The following is a 17,007-nucleotide window of genomic DNA, read 5'->3' on the forward strand; positions in this document are numbered from 1 at the left end:
CCTCAGCTGCCACCCATTGCCCCTCATCCTGTCACTGGGCATCACCCAGCAGAGCCTGGCTCCAGCCTCTGGGCACTCACTCTTTACATGACTGAGGTCACCCCTTAGTCTCCTCTCCTCCAAGCTGCAATGCCCCAGCAACCTCAGTCTCTCCTCGTCATCTTTGTGGCTCTGTGCTGGACTCTCTCAAGCAATTCTATGTCCCTCTTGAACTGGGGGGGCCCAGAACTGGACACACTACTGCAGATGTGGACTCACCAGGGCAGAGTAGAGGAAGAAGAGAACCTCTCTCAACCTGTGTTTAATAGAAGAGAGCCTAGAGGTGTACATGCTCTTTACTCTCCTGTCTCACTGCCTTCCTACAAGGCACCTTCACTCATCCCAGAACCTTTGTGCTGTGGTGGCACACAAGGAAGAAGCAGCATGCTTGGTCCTCTTCCACAGTAGGAAGGGAGTTTGAAGAGGTGTTTGATAACCCACAGGACTTGTAACTCCTCTCCCCCCCACCCCAAAATCTCAGCTGAGAGTCTGCCAGTGCACTTTCTCCAGTGCTGGGTTCAGAACCAAAACCTTCTACTTCATGCAGCATCTTGTACTCTTCCCACCATAGCTTCTATCTGAGAGCCCCTGGTTTGGCTCTGGGTGACACTGGTCTGGCAAAAGCTGCCCTCTGCTTGCAAAACCCTTCTGTAGGCACAAACCACCCACGCTGTTGCAGTCCTGCTTTCCAGCACTCTGATCCAGTCACATCTCTAAGGTATCACAGGGCAGAGGTACCTTTAATCCTGGCAAGGTCATAGAATTATTTTGCTTAGAAGAGACCTTTAAGGTTACCAAGTCCAACCACTGGCCCAGCACTGTCAAGCCCAAAACCTGTCCCCGTGCCCTACAGGCTCCTTGGGGTGCTCTGTCACCTCCTCCAAGCATTTGATCCAGAAAGAATATCTCCCCTCATGGATCCATAAATGCCTCCTGCAGTTTCTGAGAGTCCCAACTTGTTTTTACCCAGTAGACACTCTTGGCTTAACATCACCCTGCTCTTTGCTCTGACACCCAGACCCAGAGCACAGCCCCACAGAGCAGAACATGCCAGGAGAATCAGCACCTCCACACTGCTCCAGGCCTGCAGCATTGCTTTCCTTTCTGTAGGCAGCAGAGGCTCAAGCAGCCCCTCAGCCTGCAGCCAGACACCAAAGTCCCCTTTCACAGGATCACAGGATCACAGGATGTCAGAGGTTGGAAGAGACCCAAGGAGATCACCCAGGACCTCGCAGGACCACCACCAGAACCCTGTAAGCACACATCCAATCTGGCTGCAGCCTTTCATAGCTCTGCAGGCAACTGCATAGTGCTCCTCAGGTGTAGGTGGCTGGGACAACCCTGTCCCTCTGAAACCAGACCCATGGGCTGCCCTCCCACTGCCCACCCCCCAGTTCCCAAAGACCACCACACTGCTGGGCAGAAGATCAGGGCCCCTGAAGGGCTGCCTCTGGTAGCTGCATTGCCTCTGGGGGGATCAGAACCACAGGATGGTTTGAGTTGGAAGGTCATCTAATTTAAAGATAATCTAATTCCACCTTTTTACAGCAAGCAAGGACATTTTCACTCACTGCAGAGTAAGAGAGGGCTGGTAAGGTCCTCCTCATGCTGCCCAACAGGTTGGGAGTTGGTGTCCACTGCAGCTCAGTGAGCAGCTCTCGCTCCTCTGATGATCAGTGCCAGCTCTCCAAAGGCTCATGGGTCCTATCTGGGCTGTTGAACGACACAGAGGAGCCTTCTTTATCTGAATGTCCTGTTTCTCCCAGGAGACACAAGGTGCAAGGGGGGGAGGGGAAAAGCCTCCACAGGTCACTCCTTCCTGAGATGTTTTCCATCGGCTTTTCCTGCCTGACCAAATGAAATGAGCTCCTTTCTAAATGATAACATGTGGCAGATGATCCCAGCAGCAGATGGGGAGAGCCCAGCAGGATCTACCCGCGGGATGCAAGCCTGCTCTGGGTGTTTCTCAGCCGTAGAGATCTCCCCTTCAGATCAAAAACCCAACCCCGCAGCAGAAGGCAGATTTATCTCATGGAAGAGCCAGAGGTGCTCATCAAAGAGCAGACTTATAAATAACATCGTGGCTGATGTTCTCCCAGCTCATAAATATGCTCACTCACTCCACAACTGGGGGTGACTTTTTGTTTGGGAGGGGAGGGGAAAGGAAAGTGGAGTGAACCAGGGCTGTGAGCTCTCTTCTTGAGTGAAATGCAAGGTGGTAAAAAACACAACTGTGTGTGGAGCTGCCTGGGCATAGCTGGTGCAAGAGCTCTGCCCTTTGCTCCAGTGTCCTCCTGCCAGGCTTCTCGTGGCTGCCTGCCTTTGCAGGCTCAGCAGCAAGCTCCAGAGCTGCTCGCTGCTGCATTTTCACTCCAGTACTCCCACAGTAGGCAAACTTCTGCTGGCTGTGTCTGTGCTTCACAGCATGCCTGGGTTTTACCCCCAGATAGAGACAAGATTGCTGTAGAGTCACAGAATTGTTTCAGAGAGAGAAGACTTCTAAGTCTAACCATCAAGCCAACAGCACCTTGGTCATTAAAGCACACAGTGTCCACACTTTTCTTGAACACCTCCAGGGACAGTGACTCCATCACCTCCCTGGCAGCCTGTCCCAAAGCCTGACCACTCCTTCCATAAATAAAGTTTTCCTGATCTCCAACTTAAACCTCCCCTGGCACACTTTCAGCCCACTTCAAGAGCAAGAGAGACACTGAGATACTGGAATGTGTCCAGAGAAGGGCAGCAAGGCTAGTGAGGGGCCTGCAGCACAGCCCTGTGAGGAGAGGCTGAGGGAGCTGGGGGTGTGCAGCCTGCAGCAGAGGAGGCTCAGGGCAGACCTCATTGCTGTCAGCAACTACCTGAAGGGAGGTTGTAGCTAGCTGGGGTTGGTCTCTTCTGCCAGGCAAGCAGCAACAGAATGAGGGGGCACAGTCTCAAGTTGTGCCAGGGGAGGTATATATTAGGAGGAAGTTGTTGTCAGAGAGAATGATTGGCATTGGAATGGGATGCCCAGGGAGGTGGTGGAGTCACCGTGCCTGGAGGTGCTGAAGCAAAGCCTGGATGGGGCACTGAGTGCCATGGTCTGGTTGATTGGCTAGAGCTGGGTGCTAGGTTGGCACTGAGTGCCATGGTCTGGTTGCTTGGCTAGGGCTGGGTGCTAGGTTGGCACTTAGTGCCATGGTCTGGTTGATTGGCTAGGGCTGGGTGCTAGGTTGACTGGATGAGCTTGGAGGTCTCTTCCAACCTGGTTGGTTCTATGATTTCCTCTTGTTCTATCACCTGATACTAGGGATGTTATATCAGAAATCCCCATGGCTGCAGCTCACCACCTTGCCAGGGGTGAAACAGATCATTGCCTTCTCCTTCCTTGCAAGCATTCAGCTGCCTTTGCACAGCCAGGACTAAGTGGGAGAAGGCAAGCTGTGCTTGGCCACCAACACATGTGGCCACAGTGCACCAGCTCCTAGACCATTTGTCACTTTATCTGCTCACACATTACCTTGCTGGGCAGCTGAAGGCAGTGGCTGCTTGTTTACATAAGAAGAGCCTGTTCCATGTCAGTGAGGAACAAAATAAGGCCAAAAGTCCTGCTTATCACATCGTGAGGCTGTGTGCTCCCAGACATACGGGACAGGAGGTCCCTGGGGAGTCTGAGGGTGCAGACAGAGCAGCTCTGCCAGCCCAGTAGAGGATCTCAGCAGGAACATGAAGAATCTGTGTGTGTGACTTGGAAAGCAGAGAGCTGGTTGCATCACAGCCCAGACCAGCTATGTCTTGTGAAACCCAGCCGTGATTAAAACAGCAGACGTGTTTTGGTTTGTCTTTTGGGGATTTTTTTTCCCCCCCTCTCTCTTTTTCTCTTTTCCAAGTGCTTTAGATCTCTCATTGAGGAAAGCTGGGAGGTGACTCACCCTCAGCTTGCAGACCCAAGGGAAAAGAAGAAAAAAGAGAAAAGGGAAAACCCCCAAACCCCCAAATCCAAACCGTTTTCTAAGCAAATGTTTGAGTGCATTTGTTTCCTGCGTGCCCAGGAGCAGGCGGTGAGACCAGCCCTGTGAGCCCTGCCCGCTGCTGCACGCAGCTCCACTCCAATTCGGAGTACCCCCCAGGGGCTCTTTGATGTGGTGAGCCTGGCAGCGGCCGGGGTCGGTACAGGTGAGCAGGCTGCTCGCTCTCTTTCTTCCCCATCCTACCCCCATCTGATGGGTAAGCCCTGGGTAAGCAGCCCGCTGCCGTGCGCTGCAGTAACGTGGCCCTCCCTGCCAAGAGCCTTAGGGAGGTCAGGATCTGCCCTGGGAGGTCTCTGTAGAGAAGAGGAGGATCTCGGTGGTGTTTACTGGGAGCTGGGGGAGGCACCTTGGGCGAATGCATGAGTAAACACGTCTGGTGGCTGGCTGCAAAGCTCCCCGAGCTCCAGTTAGGCTCAGGCAGCCTGGACCCCAGGCTCCACGTCTGCAGAGGCATGCTGGGCACGTCCCTGCTCGCCCCCATCTCCCATGGCCGTGAGGAGAGGACACAGGGTGCCCCCCAGAACAAGGGAAGAGAGGGCTGCACAAGAGTTAACGCCAAACAGGAGAGCAGGAAGGAGCTCAGCTACTTCAAAAGCCTCTGCAAGGCTTCTGAACATCTCCTACCAGCAATCTAATAGAAAATTATAGGAATTGCCTCCAGTTGATCTTGGCTTTGGCATTGCTTTTAGCCCCAAGCTCTGTATTAACTAGGCCAAAGCCCACAGAAGCCTTCTTCAGAGACTGCTGCTCAATAAAGCAACCCAAGGTCCTCTCTCAATGGATTTCAGCGTCCTCAGCACCAGCCCAGGTTCCTGGAGAGAGCTGGGGCGTGCACGGGGTGCTGAGCTGTGCTGGGGGCAGCCCAGGAGCCCACTGCCCAGACCTGCAGTGGAAGTTGGGTGCTTTCGGTGTACAAAGCGGGGCAGAAAGAAGGTCCTGGAGGGCTGGGAATGGGCTCTGCATCTCCCACTGGGAGTGGGGTTTGAACTACTGCTGGTCACTGAAAGGTGTGGAGGAAAAAGGTGAAGCTCAAGGGGGGAAAATCATCTTACTAACTCTCCAAACCAGCCAGAGGAGGGGTTGTGGTGGGAGGAGGAACCCTGAGCGAGTGGGCTGCCTCGCAAGGAACCAAACCCACCTTTCTTTTCCAGACAGAAAAAAACCAAACATACCCAAACCACCCCAGAAGCTCTACCCTGCTTCTGAGCCCAGAGCCTTTGCCTGCTGGATCTGTATCAGAAAGCTTGAGCGTTCACCCAGGGGTTCTTATTTGGCGTCCCTGCCTTTGTGCCAGCAGACCTTGCACGGCAGGTTCAGTGACTTTCCACGGGGCCTTAAGAATTCAATTTTGCTTTTAAATTTGCTGCCTCTAGGCAAGATGTAGCAAGTTTTTGTGCTCGTGGTGCCTCTTTGTCTGCCTAGTGGTCTCAGGCGTAACACCAAGGCGAAGAGAAGCCGGAGAACCCCCTCTCTTTGTAAAGGATGCTATTGTGCTGCAGCGCCAAGTAAACAGGAGGGCTGGGGTGGGATCTGCCGGAGCAGAGCTGGGCTGGGCCCTCAGCTTTTGTGCCCCTTCTCCAGCAGCACTGCTTGTCAGGCACGGGAGTTTATTTTGGGAGCAGAGAGGAGCGGGAAGGCTCCGGCCCCGCGTCCCAGTGCCGGCACCATCCACCTTCCCCGTGGGGAGGTTTTGGCATCAGCCTCCCGACTCCGTTCTCTCTTTAGTGCTGCCAGAAACTCAGGCGGCGATAAAGAGCAGCGGGTGCCTTTTAATTAACATCCCCGGCCGAGGCAACATCTTATTTTCATTACAATCAATACATAGCCTCTGCTTGGGCTTTTTTTTTTTCCTTCTCTTTCTGTTGTATCCCTTACACTGAAAGCAAACCAAGTCCTGCTGCTGGCATCTGGATGCCATACTTCCTCCACGGGATGCTGCACTGCTGAGGCTGCACCTGAGTGGGCTCTGCTCATGTGATGGGGTTTGCCGGTAGGTTGGACTCCTTTGGGAACCCTTCTCCCTGAGTGAGGAAGTGAACCATTTCATAGAGTCATTCACAGAATGGTTTAGGTTGGAAGGGACCTCAAGGATCATCCAGTTCCCACCCCCTGCCATAGGCAGGGACACCTCCCTCCAGAACAGGTCGCTCAAGGCCTCATCCACCCTGGCCTTGAACACCTTCAGGTGATTCTGTGCTCCACAGCCTCCCTGGGCAGCCTGTGCCAGTGTCTCACCACCCTCACTGCAAAGAACTTCTTTCTAACATCCAGTTTAAATCTCCCCTCTGCCAGCTTAAACCTCTTCTCCCTTGTCCTGTCATTACAAGACCTTGTCACTAGTCCCTCCCCAGCCTTCCTGTAGCCCCCTTCAGATACTGCAAGGCCACTCCAAGGTCTCCTCGAAGCCTTCTCTTCTCCAGGCTGCAGAGCCCCAACTCTTGTAGCCTGTCCTCATAGCAGAGCTGCTGCAGCCCTCTGAGCATCTTCATGGCCCTCCTCTGGACTGGCTGCAACAGTTCCATGTCCTGCTTGTGCTGGGGGCTCCAGAACTGCACACAGTACTGCAGGTGGGGTCTGACAAGAGCAGAGTAAAGAGGGAGAATCCCCTCCCTTGCCCTGCTGGATAGAGGGATGCATTTCAGATACAACAGAGGCTAGAGCTGGCGAGTGATGGAGCACAGCATCTGTGCCAGCATCCCTTCCTGCCTTGAGTGGATGGACCATGGCAGTTCCAGTCTCATATGGAAGTGATCTTTTCTTTCACATCTCAAATACTGGGTTCAGTTTTGGGCCCCTCACTACAAGAAGGACATTGAGTTGCTGAAGATCATCCAGAGAAGGGCAATGAAGCTGCTGAAGGGTCTGGAGAACAGGGCTGGTGAGGAACATCTGAGGGAACTGGGGGTGTTTAGTGTGAAGAAGAGGAGGCTGAGGGGAGACCTCCTTGTTCTCTACTGCTCTCTGAAAGGAGGTTGGAGTGAGGGTGAGGTGAGGGTGAGCTCTTCTCTCTAATATCAAGTGATAGAACAAGACAAAATGGCTTCAAGTTGCACCAGAGGAAGTTTAGGTTGGATACAAGCTAAAATGTCTCTATGGAAGGAGTGTCCAGGCATTGGAACAGGCTGGCCAAGGAGATGGTGGAGTCACCATCAGTGGAGGTGTTCAAGAAACTTGTGGACGTGGCACTTTGGGACATGGTTTAATGATCATGGTGGTGTTAGGCTGATGGTTGGACTTGATGATCTTGAAAGGTCTTTTCCAAGTGAAACAGTTCTATGATTTCTATGATTCCATGATTCTAAAACTGGGTGCTGTTAAGTTAGGCTGCCTGAGCTGGCTTAGATGAACCAGGTTAGGCCAAGCCTGGGTCTGCAGGAGTTTGGGATTTGGGCTGAAGAACTGGTTTAACTGGAAAATCGCCCTGGAAAAGGCAGGGACAGGGTCCCTGCATTGGTGAGAGGTGGGTTCTGGAACGCTGATCTGGGTGCATGGGGGTGCAGGGTGTGGGCATGGCTGGCAGCTCTCCTTCACAGAGCAGGCAGAGGGCTGGGCAGGGCTTTGGCCCACCGCATGCCAGCCAGCACCACTCATCCCTCTCCAACGTGCTCACAGTATGTACCCAGCATTACATCCCTGGTGCAACCTGGGCAGGCCTGCCTGGGCACAAAGCAGCCTCAGTCCCCCTCTGTCTTTGCCCCTAGCAATGCCTGAGTTCCTTTTCTCTCCCAAATGCAGCCAGCTTTATCACGCAAAGCCTCAGCTTGTCCTCCACCCTCCCCGCTGCAGGAGCGCTGCTGTCCTCTCCTGCAGGCAAGGGGCCAAAGCACCACGCTGTGGGATTTCCCCCACCGAGATTAGCACCACGCCAAGAGGTTTCCCACAGGCAGGCAGCAAAGCAGCAGCCCTGCTGCGCCCCTCTGCTCCCATCCTCTCCCTGGATCAGCCCCGACCCCCGGGTCGTGCTTGCCTGCTGTTCCAGAGGTGCCTTTGCTGCAGTGGCTTTGGCAGTGACTTTTATCCCGACGACTTTTCCAGGAGAGCTGGTGAATAGGATGTTTGTCTCCCATTGGAGACCGTGTTTATCCAGCTAGGTTTATTCTCAGGGAGTGGCTGGCGTTTGTACTGCCCCAGCCCAGGAGCCAGCTCCAAGGGATCGAGTTCCTAGGAACAAAATAAATCCAGGAGGCTGAACATGATCCCTGTGTAACGCAGCTCCCTTGGACTCCACCCAGTGCAGAATTTTCCGCCGGTCTGGGGCTTTACTGCAGATCTGTGGCAAAGCCTGGATTTGTCCAATGATTAATTTTGACTGCAGTAACAAAGAGCCACAAAGAGAGATGCCACACCTGAGCTGAACCACCAGCCAGTCCCAAAGCCCTGCCACACCAGGGCAGATGGTGGCCGAATGCAGGGACTGCGGCGGTTTGGCACGAGGTGCTTGGGCATGTTAGGTAGGGGGGTAAATAAATGCAGGGCACCCGCTGGCTGTCCCCAGGTGACTGCTGCAGGACCTCCCAGCTTAGGCATCCTTCCAGACCTCCCAAAGGCTTGTGATGCTGCTCTGTTTAACAGCTGGTAGCTGGGAAAAGCCCCTTTGCTGTTGCTGGGCACACATCCTCTGGCAGGCACGTTGCTGGTAGTGCTGATGGCCTTGGTTTGCCCTCAGTAGGTCTGTCTATAAAAACAAAAATCTCCCAGAGCCTTCCTCAGGTACAACCTGAACTTGAGCTGGGGGGGTGCAGCCTGCAGCAGAGGAGGCTCAGGGCAGAGCTCATTGCTGGCTGCAGCTGCCTGCAGGGAGGCTGTAGCCAGGTGGGGTTGGGCTCTGCTGCCAGGCAAGCAGCAACAGAAGAAGGGGACAGAGTCTCAGGTTGTGCCAGGGGAGGTCTAGTTTAGGAGGAAGTTGTTGTCAGAGAGAGTGATTGGCATTGGAATGGGCTGCCCAGGGAGGTGGTGGAGTCACTGTTCCTGGAGGTGTTGAAGCCAAGCCTGGATGGGGCACTTAGTCTAGTTGATTGTCCAGGGCTGGGTGCTAGGTTGGACTGGATGAGCTTGGAGGTCTCTTCCAACCTGATTGATTCTATGATTCTAAGTGAAGAGGGCTGCAGCACCTCTCCTGTGAGGGCAGGCTGAAAGAGTCAGGGCTCTTCAGTCTGGAGAAGGCTCTGAGGAGACCTTCCAATATCCAAAGGGGGCTTACAAGAAAGCTGGGGAGGGACTTTTTAGGGTGTCAGGCAGTGATAGGAGTAGGCAGAATGGATCCAAACTAGAGAAGAGGAGATTTAGATTAGACATTAGGAAGAAGTTCTTCAGCATGAAGGTGGTGAGACACTGGAAGAGGTTGCCCAGGGAGGCGGTGGAAGCCTCATCCCTGTGTGGTTTTTAAGGCCAGGCTGGATATGGCTCTGAGCAGCCTGAGGTAGTGTGAGGTGTCCCTGCCCATGGCAGAGGGGTTGGGACTGGATGATCCTTGAGGTCCTTTCTAAGCTAAATCCTTGTGTGCCTGTGAATGTGTGCCCGGGAGCCAGCCACATGTCCCAGGCAGGGCTGTGCCAGAGGCAGAGCCTGAGACCTGCAGCCATAGAACACATCGTGCTGGCGTGTCCTTGGCAGGGCTTCTCTTGAGCAAGGAGCGTCTGAAGTGGGATTTCTCGCTGTGCTATTGTCACTTGAAAGCCACCATGCAGCCACCCTCCATGTGGGGCTGCTGGCTCGCTGGGCTCTCTGAAGCAGGGACCTCCAAAGTCCTGCCAGAGCAGCCCTAGCAGCCATGCTGGCCGCTCCCCGCCCAGGGCCGAGCGGAGGCAGAGGGCTGGCTCCTGGAGCAGGGGAGCGAAAGGCATCTGGTATTCCAAAGGGGTCTGGAGCTCGTTAGAGCCGCAGGCCATAGGCAGAGCGGGGAGCAGGCGCTGCTGAGGGCTGGCACGAAGGCGCTGCTGAGGGAGGGCACGAAGGCGCTGCTGAGGGAGGGCACGAAGGCGCTGCTGAGGGAGGGCACGAAGGCGCTGCTGAGGGAGGGCACAAAAGCGCTGCTGAGGGAGGGCACGAAGGCGCTGCTGAGGGCAGGCACGAAGGCGCTGCTGAGGGCGGGCACGAAGGCGCTGCTGAGGGCGGGCACGAAGGCGCTGCTGAGGGCGGGCACGAAAGCGCTGCTGAGGGAGGGCACAAAAGCGCTGCTGAGGGCGGGCACGAAGGCGCTGCTGAGGGAGGGCACGAAGGCGCTGCTGAGGGCTGGCACGAAGGCGCTGCTGAGGGAGGGCACGAAGGCGCTGCTGAGGGCGGGCACGAAGGCGCTGCTGAGGGCTGGCACGAAGGCGCTGCTGAGGGAGGGCACAAAAGCGCTGCTGAGGGCGGGCACAAAGGCGCTGCTGAGGGAGGGCACGAAGGCGCTGCTGAGGGCGGGCACGAAGGCGCTGCTGAGGGCTGGCACGAAGGCGCTGCTGAGGGAGGGCACGAAGGCGCTGCTGAGGGAGGAGACGAAGGCGCTGCTGAGGGCGGGCACGAAGGCGCTGCTGAGGGCTGGCACGAAGGTGCTGCTGAGGGAGGGCACGAAGGCGCTGCTGAGGGCGGGCACGAAGGCGCTGCTGAGGGAGGGCACGAAGGCGCTGCTGAGGGAGGGCACGAAGGCGCTGCTGAGGGCGGGCACGAAGGCGCTGCTGAGGGAGGGCACGAAGGCGCTGCTGAGGGCGGGCACGAAGGCGCTGCTGAGGGCTGGCACGAAGGCGCTGCTGAGGGAGGGCACGAAGGCGCTGCTGAGGGCTGGCACGAAGGCGCTGCTGAGGGTGGGCACGAAGGCGCAGCTGAGGGAGGGCACGAAGGCGCTGCTGAGGGAGGGCACGAAGGCGCTGCTGAGGGCTGGCACGAAGGCGCTGCTGAGGGCGGGCACGAAGGCGCTGCTGAGGGCTGGCACGAAGGCGCTGCTGAGGGAGGGCACGAAGGCGCTGCTGAGGGAGGGCACGAAGGCGCTGCTGAGGGAGGGCACGAAAGCGCTGCTGAGGGAGGGCATGAAGGCGCTGCTGAGGGAGGGCACGAAGGCGCTGCTGAAGACTGGCACAAAGGTGCTGGCGGGGGGCGTGCGCTCACCTGGGCGCGGGCCCTTGGGGGCTCCAGATGGGCTCAAAGCCCAAGGGCAGCCTGGGCACCCGCAGGGCCTGCCCTCCCCTTTAGTGACCCTGCAGCACAGCAGTGCTGCCTGCCTCCTGCTCCTGCCCAGGCCAAAGGCGGCAGGAGCTGAGGGCATGGCGCCTCAGGAGCAAAGGCCCAGCAGAAGCTGTAAATAGCTGCTTATAGTCTGTGCTTACAAACACCTGGAGGGTGGGTGTCAAGAATGGCTTAGGTTGGAAGGAACCTTAGATGTCATAGAATGGTTTAGGTTGGAAAGGACATCAAAGCTCATCCACTTCAAGCCCCCTGCCATAGGCAGGGACACCTCCCCCTAGAACAGGTCGCTCAAGGCCTCATCCAACCTGGCCTTGAACACCTCCAGGCAGGGAGCAGCCACAGCCTCCCTGGGCAACCTGTGCCAGTGTCTCACAACCCTCACTGCAAAGAACCCTTTCCTAACAGCCAGTTTGAATCTCCCCTCTGCCAGTTCAAACCCATTCCCCCTTGTCCTGTCATTACAAGACCTTGTCTCTAGTCCCTCCCCAGACTTCCTGTAGCCCCCTTCAAATACTGGAAGGCCACTCCAAGGTCTCCTCCAAGCCTTCTCTTCTCCAGGCTGCAGAGCCCCAACTCCTGTTGCCTGTCCCCATAGCAGAGCTGCTGCAGCCCTCTGAGCATCTTCGTGTCCTCCTCTGGACTCCTTCTAACAGTTCCATGTCCTGCTTGTGTTGGGGGCTCCTACTCTTTGGCCAAAATAACCTCATGCAGCATACAGACAGGGGAGTGAGTGGCTGGAGAGCAGTCTGGCAGAGAGGGACTTGGAAGTGCTGGTTGACATCTGGCTGGCTGAGCCAGCAGTGTGCCCAGGTGGCATGGAAGGCCAGTGGCATCTTGGTTTGTGCCAGGAATAGTGTGGCCAGCAGGACTAGGGATGCAATTCTGCCCCTCTACTGGCACTGGTGAGACCTCACCTTGAGCACTCTGGGCCCCTCACTGCAAGAAGGACATTGAGGTGCTGGAGCAGGGCCAGGGGAGGGCCAGAAGACTGGTGAGGGGGCTGGAGGGAAAGGCTGATGAAGAGAGGCTGAGTGGGCTGGGGGTGTTCAGCCTAGAGAAGAGGAGACATAGAGGGGACCTTATCACTGTCTACAACTACCTGAAGGGAAGTTGTAGTCAGTTCACAGAATCATAGAATCAGTCAGGGTTGGAAGGGACCACAAGGATCATCTAGTTGTAACTCCCCTGCCATGGGCAGGGACACCCTACCCTAGACCAGGCTGGCCAGAGCCCCATCCAGCCTGGCCTTAAAGACCTCCAGGGAATGATGGGAGTCAGACTCTGCTTCCAGGCAGCTTGTGACATGACAAGAGGGCATGGCCTGAAGCTGCACCAAAGGTTGGATGTTAGAAAGCATTTCCTCACGACAAGAGTGATTAATCCCTGGAATGGGTTACCCAGGGAGGTGGTGGAGTCACCATCCCTGGAGGTCTGTAAGAGAAGACTGGATGTGGCCCTTGGTGGCCTGGTTTAGCTGCTGTGGTGGTGTTAGCCTGCAGGCTGGAGTGGATGCTCTCGGAGGTCTTTTCCAGCCTGGGTGATTGTGCGACTGTGTCTTTGCGCTTGCGCAATGACGGCTGAGCGCGTCCTGACCCTGTCAACAGGTTAAGCCCGGAGCAATGTGGCGGTGTCGGGAAAGAGCTCCTGGTGAGTGGAGCCCCGTTGGGTTCGTCCAAACAAAACACATGTGATGGATTAAAAATAAAAATGGTATGAAATTCTTTCAGGATGTGGAGTCTAACAAAAGGGCTCTTGTGCGCGGGGCCGGGAGCGCAGGGAGACAGCCACTTGTGGAAGGACCACCTCGGGTTTGTTTCTTGCCACTATTTTTGGCCCTCTGTGTGCAGGTTTTGTTGGTGGAGAGATCTGTTAATGCCTCTGTCTTGTCTGCTCAGATTTCCTCTGCCCCAGGGTCTTCACCATGGGTGAGCTGTCTCAGCCCGGCTCCCTAGTGACCGGGCAGGCTGGGAGTGAAGGGCTGTGTCAGAAAGCAGAGCTCTCCCTCCTTGCCTGCCTGCCTGCCTGCCTGCCTGCCTGGGAAGCCGTGACCTTTCCCAGCAAGCAGAAACAAAACCCGACAAATTCCAGCAAGTTTCAAAATCGCAGTGGCAAAAGCCCAGAGCATCGCCTGGGAGCGGAAAAGCCCTTTCCCGAGCAGGGCTGGAAGTGCTTCAGCTCGGATTCCCAAACACTATGGCCCAGAAAGTCACTTTATTTTGCCTGTAGGTTTTTTTCCTTGCTCCAAAAGGAAGAGCCTAACTGCACAGAAGCTGTATTGCACAAGGCTTTGGCCATCTGCTGTGAGTGAGCAAGCAGGATGCAGATAAGCCACTGCTGGCCCTCAATCCTACGTGCCCGCGTTTCTCGCACCCCCCTGAGCTGCTTGCTGCCCTTTTCTGCTCTGCTCCCAGCTCACATAATCCACGCTTCTTCTGCTGGCTGGTCAGGAGGAGCCTGCCAAGCTGGAGAAGGGCCCAAAGCCCCAGCCCACCACAGCTAATGCAATATTTACTGCTGCGGAGCAGTGCTGGAAGCTGCTGAGAATGAGCTGCTTTGTGCGGGGCGGCAGCAGGAAGGTGGGGTTCCCCCCAGCACCCCTCCTGCTCGTGGCATCTGGGGTGAGAGCAAAGCTTCCCAGGGCACAGTGGACCTCAGCTGTGAGCTGGGTATGGTCTCTAGGTTGGACGTGCACATGAGAGCATCAGCCTGTCTGAAAGGACCCCCCACAGTGTAGCAGGGTCATTTAGGGACGTGGAGACTGTCCTTGTGGCTGTGGGGCAGGCTGGTTATGGCTCTTGCCAGCAGTGCTGGGCAGATGCTTTCATCTGGGAAAGATGGTCATGAAAAGTGGAAAAGTGGCCAGAGTTTGCAGGGCCTCCACTTGCAGGAAAGAGCAACCATGAGTGTGCTGTGCTGCAGGTAGGGCTGGCAAGGAGGTGCCCCCATGGCTTTGTAGAGCCCCATGCACCAGATGGTGTAGTTAATGGAATCATCAAAGCATTTTGGTTGAGAAGACCTTTAAAATCAGCCCACCAGTGCCAGATCACCACTAAACCATGCCACTCAGCACCACATCTCCATGGCTTTTGAATCCTTCCAGGGATGGGGACTCCACCACTGTCCTGGGCAGCCTGTTCCAGGCCTTGACAACCCTTTTGGGGAAAAAACTGTTCGCCATGTCCAACCTAAATGCCTTCCCTGGTGCAATTTGAAGCTTCTTCCTCTTATTGCTTGCTCTCTTAGAAGAGACTGACCTCCACCTGGCTCCAACCTCCTTTCAGGGAGTCATAGAGAGTGAGAAGGTCTCCCTTCAGCCTCCTTTTCTCCAGCCTAAATAATCCTAGTTCCCTCAGCAAGACTTGGACTCTAGTGCAGTTTCTGTGCAACCCCCTGCCTTTTCTTCAAGAGGCTGAAAAGTCCTTTTTGATGGCAGTGGGCAGAGCTCTGCAGTCCCCACTCTTACCAGGCAGCTTTATTTTATTGAACCATTTTACTGAGGATTAGCTCACAGGACCAAATATGGAACTGCTCCAGGGGGAACACCACCACAGATGTCATTGTCCCCAAGAGCATCACATTTTCTTTGAGGACTCAGCCACTGACAAGGCTTTGAGCTGGGGAAGGTGCTAGGTTGAGCTCCTAGGAAAATCCAGGTTAGTGGAGCCTTGGGAAACTGTAGCTGGGATGTGTGCTGCCCTTGGTGCTCCTCTGGAAATCTTGTTCTGGGCTGTATCCCTGCTCAGCCAGGGAGGCAATTCCAACATGGACCCAGAACAGTTTGGGTTGGAAGTGACCTTTCGAGGTCATCTAGATCAGCCTCACTGCAGTCAGAAGGGACATCTGCAATTACAGCAAGTTGCTGAGAGCCTCAAATAACATGGCTTGAATGGTTCTAGGCATGGGACACCTACCACCCCTCTGGGCAGCCCAGGCTAATGTCTCACCAACATCAGCACACTTCTGTCTAGTCTAAACCTCCCTCTTCAGTTTACACCCACAACAACGGCCAATCCTCCACAGCATCTCTGGGGCAGGAGGTGTGAGGGGCACGAGATGCCCACTGCAGAGCTTCAGTGGCAGCAGGGCCACCTGTGTGGATCAGGCTCCCCCATACTCACTGCCTCACCAGCTGGTTAGTGCCAAACAGTTGAACCTAGGTGGGAAGTAAAGGTGGGTGTTAGGGCAGCAGAGCCTCTACCCACAGAATCACAGAAGCACAGAATCATAGAAGCACAGAAGCATAGAAGCACAGAAGCATAGAAGCACAGAAGCATAGAAGCACAGAAGCATAGAATCATAGAAGCACAGAAGCATAGAAGCACAGAAGCATAAAAGCACAGAAGCACAGAATCACAGAAGCACAGAATCATGGAATCATAGAAGCACAGAATCATGGAATCATAGAAGCATAGAATCATAGAAGCACAGAATCATAGAAGCACAGAAGCATAAAAGCACAGAAGCACAGAATCATAGAAGCACAGAATCATGGAATCATAGAAGCACAGAAGCATAAAAGCACAGAAGCACAGAATCATAGAAGCACAGAATCATGGAATCATAGAAGCACAGAATCATGGAATCATAGAAGCATAGAATCATAGAAGCACAGAATCATAGAAGCACAGAAGCACAGAATCATGGAATCATAGAAGCATAGAGTCATAGAAGCACAGAAGCATAGAATCATAGAAGCACAGAATCATGGAATCATAGAAGCATAGAGTCATAGAAGCACAGAAGCATAGAATCATAGAAGCACAGAATCATGGAATCATAGAAGCATAGAAGCACAGAATCATAGAATCACAGAAGCACAGAATCATGGAATCATAGAATCATAGAAGCACAGAATCATAGAATCACAGAAGCACAGAAGCATAGATTCATAGAATCACAGAAGCATTCCCTTTGGAAAAGCCTCTCAGCATCACAAGTCCAACAAAGAGCCCTACTCTGCAAGGGTCACCCTAAACCATAGCCCCAAGCACCACATCCAGAGGACTTTCAAACCCATCCAGGGTTGGTGACTCCACCACCTCCCTGGGCAGCACATTCCAGTGAATCTCCCTTCAGCCGCTGTTACTCCTCCCCGGCTGCGCCCGGAGGAAGAGGGCAGGCAACACAGGCAGGGTATTCATTGCCCAAGTGATCAACAGCACATTGATAATTGAATTCTGCCCCCGAGTCCTGATTTGAAGCCCTGTTTGCCAGCGGGACAGGCTGGCTGCTTCAGCCCCTCCTGCTCCTTCTGCCCCGGCACGGAACGGGGAACCGGGAACCGGGAAAGGACTTCTCCGGCGCGAATCCGTTCGGTGTTAAAAGGGGGAAATCAGGTTTCTATCGATTGCCATTGCTCTTCTCGGGTTCTCGCAAGTGCTCATTAAAGTTTCATTCAATTATCCCGGGCCACACTGGGTTGGTTTGGGTTTTTTTCTCCCCCCACCCGGTCCGTTTTAAGAGGGAAGAGGCGATAATGGAGGCATCCCTCCCTCCCTCTCTCCCTCCCGCGGAAGCAAGCCGGCGGCGTGTGGCTAATTTAATCGAGGAGAGGCAATCTTAATAAAGGAGGAGGGAAGAGCAGCACTTGGAGCAGGATGGCTGATGCTCTAATGACCTGTCTGCTGAAGAAGCAGAGCAGCCAAAGCTCTCCTGGTGCCATTAACGTTCGATATGTCAGGGCTGAAGGTAGCAGCGAGAGGAAAACAAGATCATTAAGCAGGACACTCTCAGGCTGGAAGGGGAGGCACATTTATATTCTGACAGGGGATTATCTAGGCAGCAATAATCATAGCAG

The 17,007-nt window shown here is 54.9% G+C and overlaps 1 long non-coding RNA gene across 1 annotated transcript in view; it reads right to left on the minus strand.

The window, feature by feature from the left end:
- Positions 1-17,007, minus strand: part of LOC135184576 (uncharacterized) — a 128,195-nt gene that overhangs the window by 22,298 nt on the left and 88,890 nt on the right. The window contains exon 4 of the long non-coding RNA XR_010306099.1: positions 1,611-1,752. This is a non-coding gene — a long non-coding RNA (uncharacterized LOC135184576). The remainder of the gene's footprint in view (positions 1-1,610; positions 1,753-17,007) is intronic.

The sequence above is a fragment of the Pogoniulus pusillus genome, chromosome 20 (assembly GCF_015220805.1).
Source record: "Pogoniulus pusillus isolate bPogPus1 chromosome 20, bPogPus1.pri, whole genome shotgun sequence".
In the NCBI taxonomy this organism is placed as follows: domain Eukaryota; kingdom Metazoa; phylum Chordata; class Aves; order Piciformes; family Lybiidae; genus Pogoniulus; species Pogoniulus pusillus.